Source organism: Anopheles moucheti, chromosome 2, assembly GCF_943734755.1.
Source record: "Anopheles moucheti chromosome 2, idAnoMoucSN_F20_07, whole genome shotgun sequence".
NCBI lineage: Eukaryota > Metazoa > Arthropoda > Insecta > Diptera > Culicidae > Anopheles > Anopheles moucheti.
This window is the reverse complement of record NC_069140.1, coordinates 103,222,112-103,239,420: the sequence shown is the minus strand read 5'-3', so window position 1 is coordinate 103,239,420 and position 17,309 is coordinate 103,222,112. Positions and strand designations below refer to the sequence as shown.

The following is a 17,309-nucleotide window of genomic DNA, read 5'->3' as shown; positions in this document are numbered from 1 at the left end:
AAGCCTATAAATCAATCAAAATGTCAATGTACTTTGTGTACCGAAAGTAAGATGCAAGGGAAACCCAGACTCTTAAGCCCCAACACTGACGTACATCGTTCAAGATGTGAAATTGTTACCACAATTCCAACGTCTTTACTTTTGTTGCTTCCACACAAAATCTCTAATTTATGGTCGCTGCCTAGAATTATTGGAAACTTTCTGCAGTAGTGATTATTGTCCGACCATGTTTTTCGGTTGGCTTTCTGAGATGCAATTGTTGGTAAAAAAGTATTGAACACGAGTATAACTTGCCGATAGGATTCATGTTCACGATGAAAACAGACGAATACACCTTAAACAAGTTGATGGAACAAATGACGTACAAGTTTTACGGAAAGAAAATCTTATACAGATTTTATAATATTTAGGTTGTTCGAGCTTTGCCTAGATCGTTGAGTAGCTACAACGTGTTTACGAATAATCATTTCAGGAGACACAAATCATTGCCTTGCGCATACCATAACCATCTGCAATGAGCTCCTTCAGGAGGGTTCTGGTTCTACCTTCCTGTTATGCTGATTGTACAAGTCAAACAAGATGATCTGGAACCTACGAAAGCACACCAGCAACGATTGCCAACTTCCCTCCGATATGGTCATAATAAATAACCGTACGTATAAGATGCCGCTTTATACTACAGGGCTGCAGACAATTATGAGTGACCGTAGCAAACAAAACGGGTACGCACAACAGATGCAAAACTATGCGCATGAGATCAGACTTATCACCAATACTGGGATGCGTTACACATTGGCAAAAGCGATTCTTTTAAATCGAACATGAAAACACGTAAATGGAAATTGATAATTGATGTCTGGTGAGCGCATTTGGAACCACGGTTTCATGATGGTTATCACAAATATGGCACTGAGTTCTTGAGAGAGCATCTATATTTTAATGGGCCAGCATAGAGCAAGTTCTCCTCTCACTGAAACACATCGCATCAATATCCCATAAAGCCAACAAACAAGGTCAAATCAGGCTGGAGAGTGAGAATTGATCAGCTAAAGGCCGGTTTATTGTAATTAAATGATACAAAAGTGAGTAAAAAAACTCATCATAAAAATAAAACCACACGTTATAACTGAGCAAGCTCAAGCAGCAAAGAGAAGATTAAATTCGTTGGAAAAAAGTAAAGGGTCGCAGAAAATAAGAGATGATTCGAGAAAAAATCGAATAATACAACTTTCAGTAAATTGGAAAGAATGGCCCCATCATAAACTGGAAGAAATCGAATCGAAAACGTAATGTGCAAAAATAACTCGTATACTAACACAGACGACATACACAGCGCATGCGAAAAAGCATGATAAATGAAATAAGGAAGAGCACGATAAGCGGAGGATTTCGTGCGGAATCGTCGCCCGTTTGTCTTCCATTGCGGACACCACGCCGATAGCTGTTCGCCATTTGTATTTTAATGGGTGGCTTCCTTCCGTCCACAAAGTAGGCGAGAGTCAGTCACTGAGATGAACTGCCCTGCTGCCAATGTTCGTACGGAAAACGAATATAGTAGAGTACACGATGGATTCACAGGGTACTTGCAGGAAATATTCGTTATTTATGATATGTTTGTTTGGCACATGTTTCACCGCACAAATAACGGTGAGACAAAGAGAAGATGGATATGATAAATTTACGCATTGTTCTTGCGTTTTCTTACGTTTTTGGCCATCTCTGGTACTGGTACTACGACCCGTGATTTTACTTCTCCAAAGGCATAACATGAAATATGAATAACGCAACATGAATCCTAACAGTTCTGTGGTGGACTGTTGACATCTAAAATGCATTGACGACTAGCCCTAGGGATGGATTTTAAAACTAATTGTATTAAAGGCTCACAGTGCATAGCTTGCAAAATGTCTAGCGTAAAATCCAAATGGATTAATAATCGTGTTAAGTTAATACGACAATGTTGAAAATCGTCTTCGGCAACAACGGGCGAATCATTTCTCGGTCCTCATCAAATAGATGGTGACTCTAGAAATCAATAGAACGGCGCACAAGACCAAGCCCATCATCTCCAGAAACTATCACAAAACGACACCCAAGAGCTTCCCTGCAAACTTTCAAAGCTTATCAAATATTTACAATCAAATTATTCGCTATCCTGTCATCCCTAGATAATCCATTTTCACGGAAATCTTCTCGTCAATAACACCAGTCACACTCAACTGCACTGCACTGCAATCGATGTGCATCTATCTATGTCCACCGGTTAGATTCGAAGCGGTGGTTTAAATTTAATAACTCGCATCTCATACACCAAAAGCCAGAGCTCGAATAAATAATCAAGCGAAATAAAATATTCGAAGGAAACTCGGCTGCCAAACAAACACAACTCGTAAACTTTCCGACGTTTCCGGCCCAAGCCACATGAACAAGTTGGCATAAGCATAGAAACTTTTTAACAAGCGATCAAACTATGATCGTTATCCAAAGTGGAAGTGGAGGTATCTCTGGATGTTTTCAATGTAAGTGGGATGTAATGTCATTTACTGCTGCTTTTCTACTCTGCAGGGGAGTTAGACAGTAGTTGAAAACATGTATCAGCGCAGTGCAGATGAAGTGTTATTATAACGAAAGGATAAAAGAAGGATGTACTGGTTGCCTTGTAAAATTGAAGGAATTTTGTATTAAAAAATGTCATGTATTTCTGCCGATGGTAACGGAAAAATTTGAAATGTATTAAATAAAACCTGAAATACTTAACTTATTGTTGCAGCCGTGCACATGTGAGCCCGTTTGCATCTCCTGCCCTAACTATACATAGCTAACCTTTACAATACCAGATTTCAAATCTGCTCTTTTTACAATGTATGCTAACGATGAAAAGAATAAAGCAATTATTATTCACCCGTTCAAACAAAAAATCCATAAAGTTCATCTGTGCATTTATGCCCATGTCTCCATACAAGAGTCAATGCAATTGCATTAATTTATATTTAACTACCGCGCGACGACGAACAGCTCGTCGCTCAGCTGCCAACATGCAATGGGTAGTAGTTTTATGCATATCTTTTTCTACAATTTTATGCAACACGCTTTTTGATTTACAACCGAATATGGATCATCCAGGCTCAGGTGTGGAGCTTCACAGATACCTCCTGATCAATTTCAAGCATTTGCTATATGCATTGGAGGGAATCCCCATTATTTTCATACAGTTTTTAAGCAGATTTTTACTCTTTCTTTCAATATCGACAAATTGAATATCTTATTTACCGATCACACCATGCATATTAATGGAACCCCGTGATGATAAAATTATTCAATCCCCTTTATTTTGCACCGCCCATGATTGACTTTTGTGGAACCGGCAACAAAACGCAGCATCCTTATCCTTGGCGGATGCGAGCAGGAAAAGCGGTTCACTAACCCCGTATGATTGCAACCACACAAGGCATGGGTACAGTTATCTATTAACTTGAAATTAGATTAAAATGCATGCATCAATCAACTGACACGATGTAATGGGCACGGTCTGGGCAACCCCATGGGCCATGTCGTTCCGATACGTTCGGTAATCGAAGCGTGAAGAATTCATTAGAACGCGCCGACATTGGATGATGCTTGACTTTTCCCCAACTCATGCACGCGAGACAGGGATTGTTAGCTACGGTTAGCTGGTAAAAATTAAAAAAAAACACCACCATACACATAACAACGCACTCCGGAAAGTTGGGCGCTAGAGGTATGAATATGTTATCCGAGGGGTGTTCGTCTAGACTACAAGTTGATACGATATGAGAGGACAATTTTACACTTGATTTATTTCACTAGAGATGATGTAGATAATGCGATAATTTTCTAGAGTTACCTTGAAATAATTTTGTGCGGGTAGATTCAATACTAAATGGAGATTAATCACGAAAGCAACATAAAATGCAATTATAATCCATTTTCAGGTTTTAAAGTAACATGATAATGTTTCAATCAAACCTTTTATCATACTTAACAAAAACAGAACCCATAACATTAGTAATTACTATAAACGACAACTATTGTATTGTTTGACATAACAAAATATCCAGTGAGACAACTGTTATATTATTTTCAAGAATATAAACTGATAGATAGGTTACAGTTCACAGTCATACAAATACTTCGTAAACGGTTACGATTGTAAACTCCTGTTTAAGATTATTTAGCTTTTACATTTTTCACGAATCTTTTCACCCACTGTCAAATGTACTTTATATGGAACACTCAACGCTGTTCACACGACACACGACGAATTGCTCAAGTGTTTTCAGCACGGCTTACACACGACAACTGAATTCAACAAATTGAAACCAAAGACCCTTCCCCAACGGGCGTATCCACAACGATCCGAGAACGTACGTTCGATATGTGCGAACACGAGTACGTTATTTTTTGTGCATACCGAGTCCTTGTAAATTCGACCCGGTCAGACATTGTGCACCCTTCTTCCCGACTCATCGATAGCATCTCGATAGAACGCGTACATGCTGTCACACGCGAATAATGGGATCCATTTTCTACACAACGAATGGGTCACAACGAAGCTGACGCATCGACCGGGTAACCATCGACTCAGCACGAACGTCTCCGAAGGTCGATGGTCAATTTTGCACGGAACTTCGCGGTACAACAGAGCACTTCACACAACTCACGATAGGAGTTTGCAATGCTAATGAATCAACCAAACTTATCGAAATGATCATCGATTCGAACATACAATTGGCGACGAAAGGACAGTAAGATTAGCTGTGGTGATCTGGAGTGATGGGGGAGATGGCAGCAAAAATCATCGCTTTCTTCAGTTAATTTGGAGTAACAGAAGAGTGTAGGGTAGTACCAAATCATGATTGTCATTAATTACCAATTATCAAAATATACATACATGACAACATCCGGTGGAAGATCATAAATCTAAGATCTACGAATTGTATAATATATGTTGTTGCTTAAGCATAAGGAACAAGCAGGCATCTTCACTCTTCATCTACAGGAACATCTTCACATAATCACTCTGACGCTTATCGGTGATTCAAAAATCATCGCTAGCGTACATAAGAGAATAATTAAATCGAACAAAATATTTGTAACACTGAGTGATCATATAATTACGTAAAATGCTTACACATAAGTTTTGGTTAGAGCCGATGAGAGCCATTGCATAAAATTATTGAAACCTTTGTAGGTATTTTCAGTTTAATAGGATTTCAATCTACAAATAATGAACAAACAAATAAATTGAAACATTTTTTACTTACCTCTTGAATAAAATTTCAGTAGACAGAGAGTTCCAGCCAGCTTTATACAATAACGATGTTCAATACGAATAAGTGGATGGGCAGTAGTAAGATCTTTGATAGGTTTTCCAGCACTCTCGCGTCACAGTTATATACACAATTATTCACTCGCACACACGATCTGGTCGTATGGATATTTTAATTATTGCTGTCAATCGACAAACACTCTCCAGCACGCACTGTACAGGTGTTTAAACACCTCACGTACGATAAAACACACACTGCACTTATCCCTTTACACAATTGCTAAACACAATTACGCTCCGGATGTCCGGTGCCTTCGGGTGATGTTTTGGTAAGGAAATATTTTTCCCTTCCTTAAACTTGAAGCTCGATGATCGTCGAAATCGCGTCTAATTACTATCAATTCCGTTTTTTCGTTTTTCGTTCTACTGTTCATAGCTCGTTCGGGTTTCACCTTTACCCATGCTCCTCTTTCGTGAAGCTTATCTTGATTCCCGATTCTCTTTTCTCTCTTTGCTCGTTTGCTCTTGTACCGTTTGTCGTTTGTTCTTTTATTTCACCGTTTTTTGTAGCATTATTTATTTTCCACCCTTAACTCGTGCCGGTATGTTTTCTCTTTCCTTCGGATTTGGTGATTTATGGATCAGATTCCAGTTTTCTCGTGGCTCATTCCCCAGGGTGTCCGTTCGAAATAGCCGTCGTTATGTGTGGTGGATGCTTGAATGCAGGGCCGCTGCTAGTAGTGCTCCCGTTGCGCTGGAGGTCATGGACTATCATTCTCATCCCAAAGCAATGCTGCAGGGGATCGTGGCGAACGCTGTTTTTGTCACACGCGCTTGTTTTTGTTTTGCCTTGTGTGTCACTCTGTGTCCGTGTCGAATGACGATCGCTTGCTGTCACTAAAGTGTCGAACTTGGCACTGAACCGTTGGGTCGTCGTTGAGTAATCTGTTTATTTCTCCAAGCACTCCACGAGTTATCCACAAGAAATTTAATACACTTTAGGACGGACGTGTAATAAGCCTTATCAACTGGTTACAGTGCAGTTGGTACTGCTCACGAATGTTAAATTCAAAAGGCAATAAAGGGATCCTGAAACGTAGAGAAGGTAGAAGAAAGCGTATGAGTAAAACAGAATAAATATACACATTGCATGCAGCTTTAAGCTCCGGTATTGAACACATGAATAATACGCAATAGTTGCAGCTAGGTGGTCCGATAATGGAATAAACCATGCGGAACGTAAATGAAAGATCAAAAATCAAATCGAAATGAAAGCACTAGATGCTTCACCACGGTGATCAGACGGTCAGCAGCGGGTTACAGAGAAATGAGCCTCGTTGAAATGTCTAATACAAAACCGGCTTCAATGCTAGTACCTGTTGCATCTAATCCACAGTGGCACAAACTCTACGCGCTTCGACGAAGTACGGAGGAGAACCTTGTAAACCGCTCACGGTTCAACGACTTTCAACCACATCCAACAGTAACAACATCTCGTATAGCTGGAACACATTGAAAAACATCGCGTGACAGTGAGTTGATTCATGTTTGATTAATGTACACATCCTACTGATGTTACATTGCCTCTCAGTTTGAGCTTCAGGATGTAGAAACAAATCGAGCAAGACGGTGAAAACATATTTTTTTATGCCAATGCTAAGAGATGACGTGAAGGAGATATCAGTAACTTTTCTTTTGTTTCAAAATCGTTGTTATTGCTTCCATGAATTGATGTGTTTATAAGCAACGGAACCAACTTAAACGATTGTCGTTGCTTTACGAAGTAATGTTTTATTTATACCCTTTTACTACTCAACTTTTTATTCCTATGCGTATCGGGAATTTTTAAGGCATTAAAGAAAGGAGTAACAATCATGCAACGACAACAGAAAAGGGTCCATCTTTCCTGTTGTTGTTGCATGATTGTTATTCCTTTGTTTAATGCCTTCAAAATTCCTGATCCCGATTCAGTAGAACGATACAAAAACTCACTCAACACGGCAATAAATTGGGATGGTTTCATTGGGGAGGAACTACAATCCACCTCTTTTTCGCTCAAAATTAATCCCATCCTTTCTCCACCAGCGAAGTACGTACATTCGCGCTTTAGCCAGCGTGCCAAATTTCATCCGTCGATTTCATTTTTGTTTCCCCGCATGTAGAAGATTGATTTATAATTATTGCCGACGACGCCTACTATCCTAAGAGCCAGTTGCTTTATGACCTTCCGCGAAAATGGGTGAAACTGGTCTTTCTAAGGTATGTGTATGCGAGCTCGTCTAACATCGTGTAACATTTTTCAGTTTTCTATGACCCTAACGGACGAAGTTGTTAAATTATAAATCTATAACCCCTTGAGTGTTTTGTTGCGAATTATAGCGCAATGCCCGATATTGGTGGCGAAATTTGCAATATAAAAAAGTTTATTTTCGTAGGCATAAGCTTTACCTACAGATTATATTTTATCCAAGTAGTGTAAGTTTGTTGAACATGAAGGCCAAAAATTCGACCGTCTAACCAATGTGCTAGGTCTAACATGCTGAAAGCAATAAACTTAACCTCATCTGTGATGGTTTTTTTTTCAACAAATTTTAAGACAACGATAATCACATACATGTACGAGATACACAATAAGTCGAATATAATAATGGCTGTATTTGATTCTGATTCTAGAATCTAAAGTTCAAACGCAAAAAAAAATATAAAAACACAATCGGATTTTAGAAACTGTCCAACTCAGACAAGTAGCTGGTGTTTAGCATAATCAGTTGCTTTGATTATCATATAAGACGCGATTATTACAATCAGTACAGTTGTGCTGTAGAACACTGTTACATCAACTAATCGTCCTTCCAAAAGCTAAGCAAAAAATCTCATCAATGTATACTCACCCATCATCACGATGCGAAACATCATATGACGAGCAATTATCACCACAATCACAAAACTATTATCTAACTCTTTTCCGTCTCGGGTCCATACGCGTTTTATACACTCTCACTTTACTGCGCTACTTACCCAGACCTGTCATTTTCCCATTCATCCAGAAACTCATTTCCTTCTAACCGGTCATACCACCTAACGTTCACGACGGCATCAACCAACTGCTATGACTATGCATCGCCTACATGCATTTGGAAACTCAGTACAGCGCTCAGCCCAATTGATGCAATTACTGAACATATTCATCAAAAAACCCCAAGTCATACTTTCGTAACACGAAAGTTTCATTGACATTGCCTCCGGGAAGTTTGCCACGCACGATCCTCACTCCGATTGAGATACAATATTGGGGACAACAGTGCACTTAGCACCATCGCACAACAAAAACCTGGGACTCACACGACAAACATTAACCGCACCGGTACACATAAGTTTGTGTGTGCGCAAAACTGGCATCTTGTGGGCCCTTGTATATATGCGGTTATGAAACACAGTGACCACTTCAGTGTGGTGGGAGTGTATCGTAAGTGCGTAATGTAAGTCCGGCATGGGCCGATAGCAAAACTATAAACTCAAATGCTGTCTCATCCATTTGGAGATGAGCAGTACTGGTTGTTTTTCATGTTTACACTCGTGGCCGATAGTATTAAGATGTGTACAATTAAATTACCATAGAATCTGTGATATAAACATTCCAGAAAATTATTCAAATCGATGAACTACCATCGAACCATAGAAATAATCGATCTTAAATTATTGCAATTGTTTTTAAATGTTCCAAATGGTACGGTAGATTAACTGTTTATTTCACACTCTCACAATTTACATATCAATCAGGATCTTTTGCTGTATTCAGATCTTTAATAGGAGCATCAAAACAAGGGGTGATCATCAACCACCACTACCCCTTCGAAATGATGATTGTCACAAACCGGTTTCAGCTGAAAGTGAGAATTGAAAGTGAAAACTGCGTGCATAACGATGTGTGGCTTCAAACTGACGACATCCCCAAGCATTGAGTCCCCCCTTCCCATCATTCTCCTTCGCACGTTGAAGGCGATTCAGGGTGGCCTGGTCAAGCAAAATTACGGTCAAGTTTGCTGTTGCACCCGGTTCCCAAACGGAACGCGAAACTAACCTATGCATGTGTTGTGACGACGCGCTTATGGTTAATCGGAGGTTACCAAAAGAGATTTTGCTTTGCTGCGGTATGTAAACTGTGCTGCGCTGCAATGCATTCCAAAAGCCAAGCATTCTGGGTAAGTGCTTGGAAATGTAAAGCACTTAGTTTTTGCCCATATTTTTAAATGGGCACAATAGCACGGCATTGAAAGTTGAATGAGGCTAATCAAATCGTTGGATTCAATTTATTATCATTATAATTAGAGACCATGTTATGATTATCAATCATGCGAAAGCGATCGCTTAAACTGTTGGTGTTTTTTTTTAACGAGGCAGACGAGAGAAGTTAGGTGATTAACCTACTGTTAATACTGCTCAAAAGGCAGTCTCTCGTTAAATGAAACTTCTTTCAGTTTTGATCTTTTTTGCCCTCTTGAACTTAAAACCGAACCAAAGCTCAAGCTTCTCTCTGTCAAGCTTTGAAAAGCTTCCACTTTTCTTAATATCATTTAATTGCCTTATTATAGGTTATTAAAATTTCTAACCTATTATGATGGCGTTGGTGGATTATGTAGGAAAAAGAAATACATCATCACTGCGTCGTTAACACTCGGTTTGCCTTACCAAAGCCCTTTCATCGATATTTTAAGATGCATCAAGCAGTATATTACATCATTACAAAGCCGTATTTGATGACCCGTTGAGAATTTTCAGACAATGTACCTGATTAAACTCGATACGAATAGAATATAGTGAAAGAAAATGACCTTATGCCGAGAAATAATAGATTGATGATTGTAACATTTGAATGTTCTTTATTGTGAAGATGGAATTCGTTGCCCGTTGATAGTATATACCGCATAGAGAGTACTAGCCGTTGGTTCTATGCGTTAGCGTTCATTCCACGCTTCTCAGCTTCCAAAAATGATGTAAATAACTTGGAATATTTAATGCTATTCCTCTATTAACAGACATGTGTTTCCCTCAGACAACGCATTTCTTCACACTCAAAAACATAGCATACGGAACATACGATGCCTCTAATTTCTGTTCAAGGTTTTCCAAAATCAAATCAGAAATCACTTCTACTTCAACGAATCTGCTAAATGAATCATTTTAGAATATAAACATCAGGTCACATCCAAAAAAATATCTGAATTCCCGAGGTGCCTTTGATCATCGCGAACAAAACCGGAAGATTGCTCTAGCAGTGACCATGGTGGTAGTTTAACTGACACACAAATTCATCAGGCATTCATTAGACAAAATAAGAGATTGTGCATGGTTATAAATTACAGAGCAAAAGAATTCTAACCAATCGGACTGGGTAGGTTCACACCATTTAAATGAATTTTTAGAGCGATGTTGCACTGCCTCTGCCCAACATAATCGACGTTGAAGCAGAAGACAACTGTTGTTTTGGGATTGGAGCCGCATTAAATGTGACTAATTAGATTCAGTAATTGTGTTTGCCCTAAAGCTTTTAAAAAGATCGTTTTTCGTATCTTCCGCCTGAAAAGGGGTAGTGCGTTTAACCATCATCATCCATCGTAAATATAATGACGAAAGAATAAAAAGTTGCGGCTTTAGCCAGGGCGGTTTAAATTCAGTAATTATGCATGCATATCTTCTCACGGCTTGTTCCCTCTTCCTCCATTCTTCTTGCTCGCTTAGCAGGCTCAATCAGACATGGGACGGAGCGAAGGAACGTCAGGCAAGTTTAAGATTCTGCAAGACGTTGATGATGCTGGCAAAAATGAGTGCCCAAGTATTTTTTAGACAAATGAATATTTTATGATCGTCTTCTCCTGGTGTTTATGCAAATGTCCACAATTGACATTTACCCGCTAAGATATCAAGAGTAAATTAAAAATCTTTTCGGACTGCAGGTACTGGCAATGGGTAAGTTTTCGAATATGCTTAAGCCAGTTACGTGTGTGTGCCTGTACCTGTACTGTATTTGCTGCCGTGTTGATGTCAAATTGCTGAACAACAATTCTAAACAATCTTCTGAAGAATTCTGATAAATTCTAAACAATCCTTCGTTTAGGTGTATATACTTTTTTTCGATCGCCACTGTGTACCTGTTGTGATAAACAATCTGTCATTTCATAAAAGATCACGAGTTGAACAAGTCATTTATTTTTCTTCTGAAACCCTTCGAACTTCCATTAGGCATCACATAAGCCTACCTTTAATGATTTTATCAAATGTTTCATTACTTGAAAGACTGACGGCTCCCAACATCTAATGAGTTCCAGCTGCATGATGTTATTAATGATTCCAAATGGCCGACAAGGGTTTTGCAAAACTCATCGATCCTTTTTGCTGACCTGTACAACAGCGGTAAACCACATTCATCAAAGCGGCACAGATCCCTATGGGTTTAACTTCATTTGTAATTATCAATTTACACATGTTGTTGTCTGATGCGTTTGGATGAATGCTGAAACGCTTGGGTGGTACTGGGATGTACCGAAACATGTTACCTGTCGGTTTTAATTGCACTAAGGGATAGAGACACACACATGTGCACATCATCCATTTCATACTGACTCATCAGTCAGGTATTATACGCAGTTATATACGCCGTCATACTCAAAAATAAATGAATACAAACAATATTTTAACATGTTTTATAATTATGATATGACATTGGCTTATACCATACCAAACACGTCCATAGCTATTAGACAATAAATAGTACAAACTAAACATAGAAGACTGTTTGTAACCGTTGATGAATATTCTAAAAGATAAAGCAACCTCGATAACTCTCGCACAAACACAATAATTGTTCAATGTTTGTTATGCGAAACAGTGTGAAAAACTCCTCGCGTAGCTTCGAAAGCATACGCTAAGTGATCTTCATATCAAATCCATAATTTATGCAAGACAGCAAATCTGTGATTGTGGAAAATTATCACTTTCAAGTGTTGAAGTTTAAACTCTCATTAAAAACAAAGGATTTATTCGCAAAAATCATAAACTTTTAGCCAATGAAAAGTTGTACCACCGATTTCTTCCGGGCAGAATTCAATTTGCTTAAATACATGCTAACAAAAGCGTACAAATTATTGGCCTTGAGATCAAAAAGATCAAAGATATTAAAAAAATGTAGTATTATTTTTTAAGATATTAACCATCCAGAATCGATCGCTGACCATAGTGTGGCATTGCCCTATCAATACCATTTTCTTCCATGCTCCTATTGATAATCCGGTTATGCCGGAAATTCTTCTCCAACCACTCATCCCAGCAGATCGCAACGAGAGTAGAAGAGCAAGAGGTGCCAAGTTTTATAACAAATGACTCAGCCATAGTGTTCAATCGATTGGTTCAAGGGAAGAGATTGGTGGTGGACGGCATCGTTGAAGTTGACAAGGAGGACATTTTACAGTACAATAGGGGAATTTTAATCCAGAAGAACATGATGGTGCTCCAGTAGAAACGGATGCCTATCATTACCTCGAGATGGTTAAATCCGGATGCACATGATGTCAGCCGATTTTTCTTCTGTTTCAAGGCTTTCGGATGCATTCCATCACAAACTAATACGTCATGCTGATATGTAGACGCATGGCGCAGGCAAAAAGAGCTGAAATTGAATGAATTCGATTGTAAATAGGTTAAAGCCCCAATTTTCAAGCTCATAATGATGAACGTAGACTATTACTACAAATCGGGCTGGATCGCTTCACACGCAAATACCGTTTAGAAAGTGATACAAAGGCTGGTTATGCAAAATATTCCAGTGCAAGATGTGCCCAATAGACACAATTGATTATTGAAACAGATACACACATGAAGGAAGGACACACACACATGAAGTCCACGGATAATATGTACAAACGGTACATCTGGAAATTTACGAAATTTATACAGTGGAAAAGTTTTAGCAAGATATGCGCTGCACTATACCAATCATTTTTATAACAATAATTGTTATAACTCGCATGATTTTTTATGTCTATTTAGTTATTGGCATTTCATGTCACTCTTTTTGTGACTATACTTACTTTTAGACGCACGATACAACTTTTATACACATTAGCGTGAAAAAGAAAAGTAATAAAACTCTAAATTGTTTCAAGTTGTTAATTTTTTTTGCAAACATCACAAAACGTTAAACTTAAGTTTTCTGAAACCTATGTCAAAGTTTCATATTTACCTACTTATTTGCAATACGACGTCTACATAATGCTCAGGAGGGATACATTTCGATTCGAGCAATAGATTAGAACGATAAATTGATGCGAATGGGAACGCTGGACTGTGAGCTGAAGACCAATTTTATAATCGAAGACTTTAAATGTGCCAGTTTATCATAAAAAGGTAGAAATTTTCGATTCCCTATTTCCTTTTGCATGTAGCTATTTGCATTGCGAGGAAATTTCCACTTCCCTTTTTTCTCGACCCCAGGAAGTGGCCAAATGATTAAACCGACATGGACTCCCAAGACGTTTGCGAGTGATTTGCGACGAAAGAAATAAAAACAATAACGAACATCTTTCTTCTTTTTTGCCTGTAGTCGCCAGAGGTTCACTTTCCCTTCCTGGATAGCCCGGCTCGGGACGTGGAGAGAAAGCGTCCGGTTTCAGTTTTCCCCCTCCCTTTGAACGCATCCCAGCCAGAAGCCCATGAACCGGGCGCCTTCTTTCACTTTCAAACACGTAAAATTCTCGCTTTCGTGCGAGATTTAATCGATGTTCAACCGCGGAGCCCTATTTCTCCACCTTTACGCGACAGGTGGGCTTGTGTCTCGCGGAACCGACAGTGGGTCTAGTTTTTTTGTATAATGTTTCATTGGTTTGTTTGTATGCCATCGCCCTCGAGGGCTCGAGTGACCTCATAACCGAGGCCGTCGTTCATCAAATACTAGATTGGGATGTGTGGTGTGGTTCGAGAGAATGGTATGGCCATATTTCAGCGATTGACTATCTTTGGCGGGCTCGGGCAGTTTGCTTTAATCTGGGAAGGAAGTGAAATGAAACCAGGGAGATACCATACAGCGTACCTTCAAGTCCATCAGACCGAGAAACAGAGCCCACGGTCAAGTGCACTCTGCTGTGAACTCGACACGCAGCAATTGGAATAGGGGAGTGTTTCGCCTTCGCCTGGGAACTACTGTACGTGGAATATTGTGTTTTTTCTGTAGTTTGCCACAAGTCGTACATGCGTTTTGCACCCGTTGACAACAGAGAATGAACAACGACGGAAAACGCCAAAAATTTTCCATGAGGATGGAAACTGTCTCTTTAATGAATCTGAATTGACGAGAACAAACATGACAAAGAAAATTTAAATGCATTACATACCGATTTGTGTGCTTATTTGAAAGCGCTGAGAGTAAAACAATCCTTAGAAAACAATTGCTGCTCGAATAGAATATATTTCGACTTACCTATACATACTCAATATCATGTACCAACCTCAACCTCAACCTCAACCTCAAACCTCAAACCAACCTCGAATGTGTATATTGAGTAAATAACATTTTTCGAATGTTCCAAATCAACATCCAAATCCACTAGCTGATGCTCGATACGTAAAAGGCTCCAACTACGTATCGTCAATTTTATATTGCAAAACAAACAGATGTTTTTTTCTTAATAGCGAAATTTCGCTTGCTCCTTTTGTTATGTGCCATTTTATGGTTTCGGTGTTTCAGCGTACGTGGTATTTTTGTAAATAAATCTACACAATCCATGTCGTCCATTTGTAAATCAAATTGCATGTCTATACTATAATGCGTACATGACCTCAGGGTTTTAAACGGAGAGAAACATTCACCATTCCTCTCATAATGCTTCCACTGGTTCCTCATACACCAGCGGGGACATTAAACTCCTAACCGGACAAACAAGCAAGATGTCCGAAGAACCTTTCTGATCCTGTCGCTTTCTTCCAGTAATTTTCTGGTCTGTACAGGTCGGGTCTGATGGTTCGCGGATATTCAACTGTTACGTATTAAACATTTTATCACAAACCACATACCATTGGTTTGGTTTGTTTACAGCATACTGGCCCAGTATCGAAACTCAGGCAGGGAAACATTCTTCATGGATCATAAAATTTAACCTCCGCCAAACGGTGATGACCACGCACACATGCGAATCGAGTTAACTCGCGCAAAGTGACGTCTGTAACGGGTTTGTTGCTATTCATGTCATTATTTCAGTCATAATCTTAACTATAAAAATAATTCTCATAAGGATCGTGTTTATTCCAATTTAACACAACGGATGAGATTAAATAGCCCTCAGAAACTAAAAATATGAAAAAAAAAATCCAGATTTCTTGTTCTCTTTTAACATATCGCAAGGAGTTTTTGTTTAGTTTTAAACGCGCAGAGATGCCAAAGATACATTTGGTGCAAATTCAAAACTGCTTCGTTTTTGTTTACATCCTTTCAATAGAATAACATCCACCAAAGCGTAAAGGGATGTCCCCTTAGGATATTTAAGCTCATTATCCTCTTAACCACAGTCCCTCTCCCTCTTGAGAGCTAAACCACAATATTTTTCAACCAAAAAAAATCTTCCTTTCGCATTTTTTTAGTCTGTGCCGACACAAAAAAGAACCCAGAATAACCATTCCATTGAAATGGAGTAAACAAATGAATCTATTCGGCAAGGCAAACTGCGGCTGTACTGATAAGAAGATGGAAAACAGTTCGCCGCAAAATTCGTACTCCACAATGATTGCTACAGGAAAAAGTTTAAAAGCTTTTCAAAAATCCTTGAGTCACGGTTATTGACAAAAACAACCCCAGAAAGGGAGGGTTGATTTGTAGACAAAACAATACGTTGTAATGCTGCAAAACCCGAAATGCATACAAGAACAAATAATCGGGAAAAAATAGTTGTATAAATAAAACAGTAGTTTTAACGAATGTTTCAAAGACTATCTCAAAATGTGTCCATTTTTACCTTTGCCTGTTGGGTTTATTATCTGCTGTTTAATATTTCGCTAGCCAATGTTCTCATTTATTTATAAGTTGTTTTAAATCGTCTACACTTCATGTCCACCTTAAGCCTCATGATTGGAGACAAAACTGCTTCTTTTTGGAATTGATTTTGTTTTATAATGATTCGTTTTGGCGTTTTTATGCCTTCGTTTACGTTTTATTCGATTGATTTCTTTTTTTTCGTTATAAACCTCGCTGGTTTTCTTTTCACCTCCGAAAGATGCAATCGTTTCTTGTGTGTCAGCCGATTTAGTTTCGCAGATATGCGCTTTCCGTGTTGTTTATTTGATATGGACATTTGATCCTCTTTTATTGTTTCCTACTTGTTGCTGGGTACTATAAACGATTTCAGGTTATTTGTGCTTTTTGTTTTGCAACATACTTTGAAACACACTCCCGAAATGTCGTATTCATAACGAATAGGTTTAAGTTTATTTTTACCTTCAAACCAACATTTCTCGTTCTAACAGATCAAACACATTATTGGTGATCGCTCCTTGGGGGACAGCAAGCTCAAACTAATCCCTTCAGTTAATATTGCCCCTGAAGTAGGTCACAGATGTACAGCACTGTCGCACACAATTTTACACCAAAACACATATGCACACACGTTTCACCAGCTATGTCGTAGGGCGTAAAGAGACATCATATTTTTTTACAAAACAATATTATTTCCTTTTTATCGCTGTTCAGTAAATCTCGGTATTTTACAGGACACACATATAATTTTTAGTAACCTTTTACTGTTGCATACATCGAAACGTCACCCCACTTATCTTACGTTTGGCAGACGAAAATACATTATAAACAGCATCAAACTTTACAAAAGTAAAGGGAAGATATCAGAAAACTGGATGCGGTTACTTCGCGCAGCAACCTCTCACTTTTGCTCTTTTGCTTTTTATTGACACTTAACACCTTGTCCAAAGGGGGGCTGGCTTTAAAGGCGATTTGCAAGGAAACTACGCTCACTACTACCATGAA

General features: G+C 38.8%; 1 protein-coding gene across 2 annotated transcripts in view; it reads right to left on the bottom strand.

The window, feature by feature from the left end:
* LOC128309589 (protein folded gastrulation) overlaps positions 1 to 6,187 on the bottom strand; it is a 40,489-nt gene extending 34,302 nt beyond the window's left edge. For both annotated transcript variants that reach the window (XM_053046022.1, XM_053046023.1), the window contains exon 1: positions 5,286 to 6,187. The gene's annotated coding sequence lies outside the window, so the exon portion shown is untranslated. The remainder of the gene's footprint in view (positions 1 to 5,285) is intronic.
* Positions 6,188 to 17,309: the final 11,122 nt, after the last annotated feature.